Here is an 11,004-nt window from a genome sequence, read left to right as displayed (position 1 = left end):
GCACAAATTCCAGCTAAGTCCATACCTACAATGCTGCATTATCTTGAACTCAAGTGAGAGAAGAAGAAAGGGCAGACCGACATCGAATTGGCAATGGATTTCAGCTGCATTCGCATCACTCCACCTAGATATGGGATATATATACACAGATTGGTATATAAACTATGGCCATTGTCTCTTCGGCCTGGCTACTTGGCAATTAATTCCAGTTAGCTCGCCTTTTTTCGAGCTTTGAATTAATATTCATTTGTGGAAAACGGAAACGGATAAGAATAACGCCCGTATTTGCAGTCGAAGACAAAGCGATTCTGGGCCAAGGACCGACACATTTGAAGAACTTAACAAACCGTAAGAAATCGACATTAAACAGGATGTGGACGGAGAGTTCCTCGGGCGACTCCTCTTGTATCTTTGATTGTGTTGCTGCTCGAATGGGTTGCGAAAAGGGGGCGGTTGAAGGTCGCTGGCAGGTCAACGTCTCAGCCAGCAATTCAAATAAAGTCCTCGACAGCAATGAACCTTTACAAATTGAAACGATGATCCTTCTGGGGACAAGACGACACATTTTTGACACTTGCGGTGGGCGGTGGGCGGTGGGTGTGGGTCCTTCGAGGGCGTTAGGGAAGGGGGCGTGGCAGTTGCTCCATGTGAATGTTGTTGACTTTTTGTTATTTGTTCGCTTGTTAACTTTAAACGCTGTAAATGGCTTTGAAAACTGGCAGGACACAGTTCAAGATACGGGACAATGAGTTGGTGAATCTAGAGATGGGCAACGCTGCGATAGTCATATATCGGACATATATAATTTATCGATAGCCTTCTGAGCAGAAGCATTTATTGCCTGCCCTCCTAACAAAAAACTGTATTTTGTTAAAACAGAACTTAAGTTAAACATTTTTTTAAATTTTTAAATTGATCCAAATAGCTTCAAAAAAATATTATTTTATTTTTAACAAGATCTTACAAGAAGACCGTTATCCCAAAATATCTAAAATTACCAGAAAATGGCGGAAAACTTGAGTGTAGAACAGCTTAATTAAGGCAGCCTTAACACTTCTTGTAACCTTTAGATTTATCAAGTAAAATACCTTTTGTGATATTGAAAAAAGAATGTTCAAATGGACAAATCCAGTAAAAATATGAAATGTAGAGTAGCCAATTTCTTAATTCTAATGCAAAACATTTTGTAATTAAATTAAATTTGCAAATTTAATTTTCTGAAAAGAGTACTGAATGTTTTCTATAATTCTTCATGGCTCACGACTCTCGAGGAGAGGACATCGCCAGGCGAGAGCTTCCCAATGTTTGTCCCAACCAACAAATTGGACACAAATAAAAATGCTATTGACACAGTTTGTCAAAATGCCAAACTGTCCTTTGTCCTTTGTCCTGTGTCCCATGTCCTTCTGGGGCTTGGGTTTGTTCAGGGGGAGCGCCCCTTACCACTGGCCCCATTTGTTTGTGTGGAATGAGTGTGTTGTTTGGCCATCGAAATAAGCTTGATAGAGTTGTTATGGCTGCTGCCATTTGTGCTCATCGCCGTTGATTTGTTTTGGCTCCTCAAGGGGCCTCGTGTCCCAGTTTTCGGGTTAAAAGGGGCCAGCACCAGGAGTCCCGTCCAGTGGAGTGTATTAAATGTTTGCCCAGAAAGCTAGGATGTCGGGATGGTCCCTCTGACAATGACGAAGTGTTGACAAATGTGTTAAGGGATTTGCGGTCGGTTGGACCATCGATGATTGCCGAGTCTATGGCTTTTGATTTCGCTTTAAAACTGCGTCGGTGATCCACAGGCTCGATGATTTGATTTTCCCAGCCGCATTTACGAGATGCTCATAAAACTGGACTTATGCTTTTACTTTTACAACTGTATTTGGTATTATTAAAAGCCTTTCGAGGAACTCATTGAATAAAATGGTATTTTTTTAATTGTTTACATTGTCATTTAATATTTCAGCTGTCTCTTCCTTTTGGGTTATTATTTGTGGCATGATTTTTTATTTATTACCCAGCCATCTTTCCGTTTTGAAAGCATAAATATATATACAAAAGGATATCAATGAACATGAAACATGATATTGTTATAAATATTTATAAATTAAAAAAAAACGCAATGACCGAAAATCTATTTAAAAATATTTGAATTGTCTAAAAAATTAATTGATTTTACATATAGTTTTTGTGAGTGTACCACCAGGCTTGTTCGCAACTGAAGAACAAGCTCATTTGGAGGTCGAAGTGAGCCCTTAAGGACCTTTTTCTTGGCAGCTCTTCACATGGGGCATTACCTTTTCCGACGGCCAGCAAAATACCTGACCATTTTTGGGCATTTCCTCAATTTTCCAGGGCCATTGCCCAAAACTGTATTTAACGCCCAACAAAGGCCGCATTAAGTGTCCTGGCAGCCGCAGGCAGGACGAAGGATAAAGGACCGCAGGAGCAGTTGGAGGATCGGCAGAAAAGGGGAACGGGAACGGGAACGAGTCCGCCTGCATTGAATTGCATTTAATGCATGGCCAACATAATTTTAATGAGTTTTTGCTCTTAATCCGTTTGCAAGATGTTGTCAATGAGCCTGCGGCTCCTGTTGCCTCTTCCCCCCTTTCCCTGCTCCTTTTGGCCAGGACTTTTTTGTCCTGCCTTCGGTTTTTTTCCCTGATTTTCCCCTTTTTTTGTGAAATTCTTTCATAATGCGCTGCCAACAGCGGCCTGTCAGCGTATGAGTGTGTTCCATGTTTTCTTTCTATCTGCACTGCAACAATTTCCCTTGTGGCCCCCAGCCATTTTCCCATTTCCCATTTCCCCGCCCCCCTGCTCCACTGTTTGTTATAATTTTCCGCTCTTTGCAGCATTTTAATTTGATTTCAGCCACCAGAAATGACGGCATTTTCCTACTCTATGCCCAGGAATATGCCATGAGTTCTTATGCCAACTTGGAAAGTGCTTTGGGAATATCCTTGAAGGGTATTCGCAAATGCATGGTGTTTGTTTGAGGTTTCCTGGGGCGCTTTCTCGTGACACTTTTTCGCTTCTCGTCTGTTGTCCCGCTTTTGGGCATTTGCAATTTTTAATCTCGCCATTGTGCCTGCCCGGTTTCCCCCACCTGAAGTGCAGCTTAGAGAAATTAAACCCACAGTCGGGCCAGAAGAAGATCTTGGCCGTAATCCGAATGCCGTAATCAAAATGATTGAAATGCCAATTAACCAATAAATGTGCTCCATCCATTGCTCCGCCTTTGTGTTTAGTGGGCGGTGCGGAATGCCCAGGCAGCCGCCTCCGATCCAAATTCGCAATCAAAGCGCATTTTGGGGAAATGCTAAGAATTTGGCCTCAGCATCGGGCCTCCTGGAGGAGCCGTTGCCGGGCTCAGGGATCTCCTCCTTTTTGGCGGCTTGCGGCTGACCGGGATCGAAGGCAAGGCGATGGGGAATGCCAAGTAGAGCTGAGGTTACCCACCAAGACTGAGGGATTTTCTTACAAAATTAAATGTTAATCCTCTTCAATCAATAAAAATATTGAAAATATTAGAAAATGTATTAAGTTGGAGCTTAAATGTTTTAGCTGCATAAATTATTCATTCAATCCCTTAAAACGTACTCAAGCCCTTAAAAAAAAAAAAACAAATCTTTCTAATTCGACAAAATTTGCAGAGTACAAACATACCTTTGATTATATTGTTTTTTAATGATAACCCAAAATGCGATTTAGATGTTTCCAAAGCGTCAATACTTTTCTTGTAAAGAGATTTCCCTTTAAAAAGGCATAAAGTATTTAAAGAAATTTCAAAGACCTCTGATATTCTACTGATGCTGAGTTGTAATCAGAGGACGCAAAATACATTTTAAGGGAGCCACAGGAGTTGTAGAAGTGTTGCATACTTCACCGGGGCGGCGGGAAAATGTAAAATATTTTCAATTAATTCGTCGTCGCTGCCTGCCACAATTTCAATTTCACTCCCAAAATTTGGCAACGCAAAAAAAACAGAAAAATTAGAATATTTTCATTTGAATCTGTCTCGCTTTCATCTCGACCGCCGCCCAACCCTTTTCCAGTGGCTTTCATTTAATTTCGGCCGCCCCTTGTTTGTGCAACACTTGAGCGAACCGAGGAGTCGGTGGCCCCCAGCCAAAGGATCCCAAGTATCCCAGGGATCCAAAGGCTCCGAAGGATCCCCATCCGCATCCGCATCCGCACCCCACCCAATCTCGGTCTGGTGGGGCAAACTAATAACTTTCTCCTTGGCTTTTCCGGTTTTTGTTTATTCATGAGTTTGATTTCTGTGGCCGGCCAAGACTTTCGTAACTTTTTGAGCCGCTCAGGTGAAAGTGGGTTGATTTTTGGAGATGGGGTGGCGATGCCACCCATTTTCCAGGGGGTGGCGACAATCAGCAGGGCAACCCATTGAGGCCTGCAAAACGCATAATTATTTTATTTGTGTTCGGTCGCCGTTTAATGTACATTTTTTTGGCCTTCCCGTTTGGTCGCCTCGGTTTTTGCGTACTTATTTATTGGTGTTTGCTAAAGAGTGGGAAAAAAATTAACAAATAAGAGAGGTAAAACGCTTGACACTGGAAATTGCCAAATATTTATATTTTTATAACTATTGGTAGTTCAAAACCCAATATATTGAGTAATTTAATTTTTATTAATAGATAAAAAATGATAAATAATAGGTATTGGAAAACAAATATTTTTTCGTATTCCCCATTACTTAATACATGAGCTTAGCAAATAATATTTAAATTATACTTATACTTTGTGTACTTTTTAAAATAGTTCTTATAACTATTATAGATAACACAAAATGTATGTAAAAGTTAGCTAAATGGAAACATATATCTTTCTTTCCTATACCTAATTTGTTGTATTGCGATCTTCAGTCATCAGATAGAGTAGATTAACGATGGCTATTTGTAATATCCACATTTTTACTTTGACTGCCCCGTATTTCCCGTATTTAAGGCTCTTAAAACATCGAACGTGCAGCATTTCTGTTATTCCATATGGCCATGATGCCGGGCTGAAAATGTTTGCTGCTTTTTCGGGCTTAGCCGGGGAATCCCCCAAGTGGATATCGAAATGGCTGCGCTGCACTCCGCAAATCCCATCTGCCAGGACATACCCATACACACACACACATACACGCTTGCAGGACAGAGAGGGAGGGAGATAGATGTCCGGCATTAGAGGGAGATGGCGACACAGAGCGGGCATTACACAAAGGCCTTTTGGCCGATAATGGAGCTTATCTTGGCGGGGATAACGCCGGCATAAAGCCGTAGGCAAATACACAATTTGGTGGCCGAAACAAACAAGCACGCATATTTATAAATATATATGTATATGTATATGGAGGTGTGTGCTCGCCTGTGTGTGTGTGTGTGGGAAAATTGTATTATGTGCGGCATAAATTCGCATCGTCTGCCATTTGTGCGAACGACATCGACATCATTGACATTCATTGGATTTGGTGGCCATTCGCACCTGATGCTGACTACCTGTTCGGCCCCCCAGCCCCCTTTTGAGACCCCCTGCGCCCCTGTACAAAGTGTTTTATGGTTATTCAAATGCGGCCAGTCGACGCGACCCCATAACCGTAAAATGATTTGCCAGGTGGGACAGGTGAAAGTGGGGATTTTTCAGGGGTGGGGCCTGTGACTCCAAAGGACCCCCTTTTTCCAGGGGCGTGGAGGGGAAGCCACTCATTATGCGCTGCCGCTTTATGGCGCCCAAATCTGTGCTACGAAAATTGTATTAAAATTTTATTATGTCGCCGACGGAATGAAAGAGATAGCGCACAAAAGGCAGTTATATGTATGCGTATGTAAAAGGCGTAAGGTTAGCCCATGAGGCCATCACTTAAAGTGGCCAGCCTTAAATTTCCACCATCTATACCTACATATATATGGTATTTCCCCCCCCTGTTTTTGGTTCTCTTTTTTTTGGGCGTTGTGTTTTTAAAGCACTTCCCCTGGACACTCTATTAAAATGTAATTATTCATTGCTAGGCCGTTGGCACTTTGCACCTGACAGACCGCACACCCACACAGCTGCGCCCCCAGCCCCCCCTCGGAATCGACGCCCCTGTGCTGGGCTTTTTGGCCACCCTCCTTGGCTGCCGTTTCAATTTGGCCTTCTCAGGGGAACCGAGGTTGGCTGGCATTGCTGTTTAGCATAAAGAATCCCTTAAAATAATTACAGTTTTCAAAACTGTTTTAGCCCCCTCTTCCGGGGTGTTTTCCAGCCCCTGTCATCGAGCTTGTTGTGTACAAATTTTTAGTGCCTTGTTCGTCGCGTTGCTTCGGCATTTATTAGCTGTTCAGAGGGGGTCAGGGGTCACAAGGTGAACAGCCAACAACAAGTGAAATAAAATGTTAAACAAAGGCAAACAAGAAGCCGGGCCATATTTTAATGCGCCACCCCATCCAGGCCATGCATTAAATTAAATGATGTGAAAATAATGTCGGTGTTTGTGTTTGCGTTGGCGCTCCGCTTTTTCTGGCAAGGCGGCAAATGTGCAAATAATTCGAAATAAAGTGTAACCGAAGGCGAATGGGGGGAGGTCCTTGTGGAGGTCCTCGGGAGGTCCTGGGAAGCCAGACAGACAACCACATTAATTACACACACACTGCGATGTGGCCTACACACTCAAATAATTTAACGCACATTACTCAAATGCAAAATAAGCTGTTTGCAGTTTGTACTTCCTCTGCTTTTTTATTTTGTCTCCTGGGAAAAGCTGCTCTCGACTCGGCATTAGCATTAAATTTATTTCGATTCATCTATGTCGCACGGCAAAATGTTTCCTACTTTTGGGTGGCGGTGTAAAAAACCAGAGATAAATTTAAGGAAATGCAACCGAAATAATAGAAGTTGAAGGAAAATTTCGTAAATGTATTTAAGTAAAAATATACATTTAACTAAACGGAGTATGCTATTTATTAAGACTTAATTACAATATTTTTTTCAATATTTTAAAAATTCAAAAATTAATTATACCTCATATATTAATATCAAACTTTATTATAATAATGTTCACTTCTATTCAATACTAAAAAAGGTTTGGAGAACTGCTTTTTAAAAGTACTAACTACTTTTAAATATTATTAAGAACTAACAAATTACAGCTTTAGTTTGTTGACTAGGCAAGAATATTTGTTAACCGAAACTTAGTCAAACGCATATTATTTTTAAATTTATGTAAATTCCGAAACACTGTGCCTTGTTGGCCAAAACAGACCGCAGCATTAGCCAGACGGCAGAAAAAGCAACAAAAACGGTTAGCCGAGCAGGCGAGTAAGCAAATTATCATATCAACGCCGTAAAACAAAACAAAAACACCGAAGTGGGTGTGGGGATGGAAAACCTTTAAAAGATGTGAAAATGATGCGGCCAAAAGTTCGCACGCAGGGAAGAAATTTAAATAAATCTTAAATGAAATTCACGACAAATGGCATGCAAATTTGTCTGGGTTTGGTTTTTTGGGGGGCGAGGTCGTGCGAGGAAGGGGCACCAGTCCGGTGGCCCCGAAAAACCGGAGATGGCCATTGGGGTCGTGTCCCTGGCATTGTGGAATTTTTCAGGTGAATGCCTCAGCAGCACGGGGCTAAACAAGCTCCAGGGGGACAAAGGTCACAAGGGGAAGGGAAGCGGAAGGAAGGGAGTCTAACAAATCACCTGGCATTAGGCCGAGGCCTACCTGTGGCCCCCGCCCACTTTTCCGACCTTCGCCGGACATTCGTGCCTAATTTCATGAGCTACCAGAGGACAGATGGCCGCATCATTAGAGAAGAGGGGCGGAGGACTAAATCGGTCGAAAGGGGCGGGCCTTCAGACAAAGTAGCGGATTGAAGGAGTAAGGAGCCCATTATTTACACACTCACCGAGATAAAAACATTTGTAAATTTGTAAACGAGTTAATAAGCATCTTGTTAAACGCGGAAGATTAGCTCGTGTTTTTTTCTATATTTTTTAAATAGCAAGAAAATAGTGCAGATATTAAAACATTGTAAATTGCACTTTGCCATTTATATAAATATTATTTCATTGAGAATTTGTATTAATACCTATAAAGCAGACATTATTATTAACCTGGGTCTATATTACATACATAATCACTTGTTAATACCCAAAACTAAAACCAGCAAAATGTATTTATTCAAAAAAAATATGTTCAACATGGAGTAGTACATGCTGCCCTATTCAGATGACCCACCATCAATTGGTTATGTCCTCCAGCTAGAATTATCCTGTCTGGAGTCGTTGTCTCCCCCGAGGAATTCCATCATTAATATCGGAACAAGCACGGCCACGACGACTCTGACGTTGGGGAAATAAAATATGGCCAAAAGTGCAGCGTGTCAGGCACTCCTTTCCGTCTTTCGTCCATCCCTCGCTCCGGGGGTCGGAAAATTGGGTGGAAAATTGGGTGGAAAAGCTACAGTCCGGCACTCAACATGCTCGGTGACAACATTGAAAAGCATCTTTAAGATGCAACGGAGGACGTTCTGCTGACCACTTGGCAAACTGTCACTCGGGTCTACGGTCTACCCATATCCCCAGCCATTTTCCACATTTTCCACAGCCATTTTCCAACCACTGACCAACTGTCTCGGTGTCTCCATGTCGCCATGTTTGCCTGTCCGGTTGGCAGGTTGATTTTTTCCAGGGCGATGCATTTTTTATTGGTTACATCGTTAGACAAGTAAAATATGTGTGTGAGCCAGAGCTATTGTGGGTAAATATCCGTCAGTTCTAAGGCCAAGGTATCCGAATAGCGAGCAAAAACCTTGAGCAGCTTTTCACATGTTTTCCATCTGCATTCTGCTCTTTATGGTGCACAGATATGGAAAGAAAATATTTATATTAGCACAGGTGCGTTTTTTAAACATTTGTAAAATACAGTAGAGTAAAAATAAAGTAAATATTTATAGTTCGTCGAATTAAAAATTAATTAAATTTAAAAATGTATTTATTTATGTTAATGGGCCATTCGAAAATAAGACAATATATAACCCTTTATTGTTTCTAATCATGAAATAAATATTCCAGAATACTAAATATTTAATAAATTTCAATACTAGGCTGTTAAAAATGTACTCTATAAGTATGGTTAAAAGATAAATACCTCTTGCTCACAAAATCTTTAACAAAATAAGGCTTATAGTAGTGCTAAAGTATTCGCCACTAAATGGCATATTCGTAAAACCGGAACTAAGTTCATTTGCAGTGCTGGCTCCGATATAATCCAATCACAGAGTGTCGGAGCTGATTGTTTCCGAAACTAATTACCTTCCGCTGGCCAGCAGCTTTACGACCCGAAAGCTAAGGAGTTGCAACAATCGGGCATAAACTCGGTTTACGACTGCGACAGGATTAAAGTGCGGACCTCCTGGTCCTGGGGCATAATAATAAATTTCATCAAGTCACCAAGTTTCGTAATATGCCACACGTATGTCATTAATCTTCAGTTTTGAGCTAAATTTGATGAATTAGTGGCCAATGGACGGACAAACAAGGCGGAGATGGCCGGTGAATGGGCAGTGGGGGATGGGGAATAGTGGGTGGGAATGGAGGATGCTGACAGGATGGACAGGAGCTGGACTCCAGCTGGACAGCTTAGACAGACGGAGCAGGCATTAAGTTCGCCTGGCAGCTGACGACAGGGAGTGTCCGGGTGTCCGGGCGGATATCAATAAAGCTGGGCCCACCAAAAGCCCATAAGACATCTCTGAGCATACACATATTCGCTATAGGGTGGCCCTCTTAAGATTGGTACACATCCCAATTTTCATTGACCTTAATGGTTTGGCCTAAATATAATATGTAGCTAAATATTTAAAAATTTTACAAAGAAGTTCAAAGTAAAGACTCCTATCTCTAGAACTTGGAAAACACCAATAAAAATATCTAAAAGTCGCTTTCATTGCATAATCTTAGGCACATTTCAAAGCCCTAATAAATTCTATGGCATAAATAAAGATGTATATAGTTAAGGCAAAAAGAAAATTTGAAAAATATTTTTAAAATCACTTATAAAAATTTCCAAAAGTAGGCAACAATATATTCGGTGGATTTTTTTACTGCATACTTTTAGACACTTTAAAAATGTATGTGGTATATATAAGGACATAATTAATTAAGGTGCAATATGCTTTAGATATAATAGAAAGACCACAAAAATTCAGCAGTACTTTTTCAACTCAGAATTAATTAATCTCAAATGGTGCGAAACCAACACGGTCCACCCTAGTACACACGCACACACACTTGACATGTCCTGCCTTTGATTTGGGTTCAGCACTCTCGTTCTCATCCTTCCGCCTCAAATGCCCCTTTCCACCTTCGCACAGCAAAAGAAGTTTAACTAAAATAATAAAAGTCAAACTGTGTACAAACAGCTTTGGCCTTAACGACATGTGTGTGTGTCGGTTTCTCGGTGTGTATGAGTGTGCGTGTATGTGGGCATGTGTGTGTGCATGCGTCTGGATAAAGTTTCATCAAAGAAAAGTTAGTCCTGGTCGTCGACGGTGTGTCGGTGTGCGTTTCACTGTGCGTGTTGCGTTTAATTGATATGCTAATGAGTGAAGTGAAAGCTCTCGATTTGTTTTCTCACTGGCTTTGTTTGCCTCGGCTTGGTTCCCCTTTATTTGCCAGCAAACAATTAGCCGGGAGAAAGTCGAAGTCGAGCTAAAAGTTGGAGTTGGTACAACAACAAGTTGGTCTACGAAGAACCAGTAAAAAGGATGATCTGATATCACACGGGATTTGTAATCACTTGGCCAAAAATGGTCAGAAATCTTAATGACGCACTGTTTTGGACAGCTAACAAGCTCGATAATTAATTGCATTTATTTTCTGGTTGATTCTATAAACTAAACAAATTTTCACTTTTTTTACAAGGGGTAGTATCATCTATTTTTGTGAAAATGGGTCAAAAATAAAATTTTTTAGGTGTGAATGCGAATTTATTGGAAATTTTGTTACGAGTTCAACAAGGTATGACAT

Source organism: Drosophila suzukii, chromosome X (assembly GCF_043229965.1).
Source record: "Drosophila suzukii chromosome X, CBGP_Dsuzu_IsoJpt1.0, whole genome shotgun sequence".
NCBI classification, from domain to species: Eukaryota; Metazoa; Arthropoda; class Insecta; order Diptera; family Drosophilidae; genus Drosophila; species Drosophila suzukii.
The sequence above is the reverse complement of the archived record's forward strand: the minus strand, read 5'-3'. Positions refer to the sequence as shown.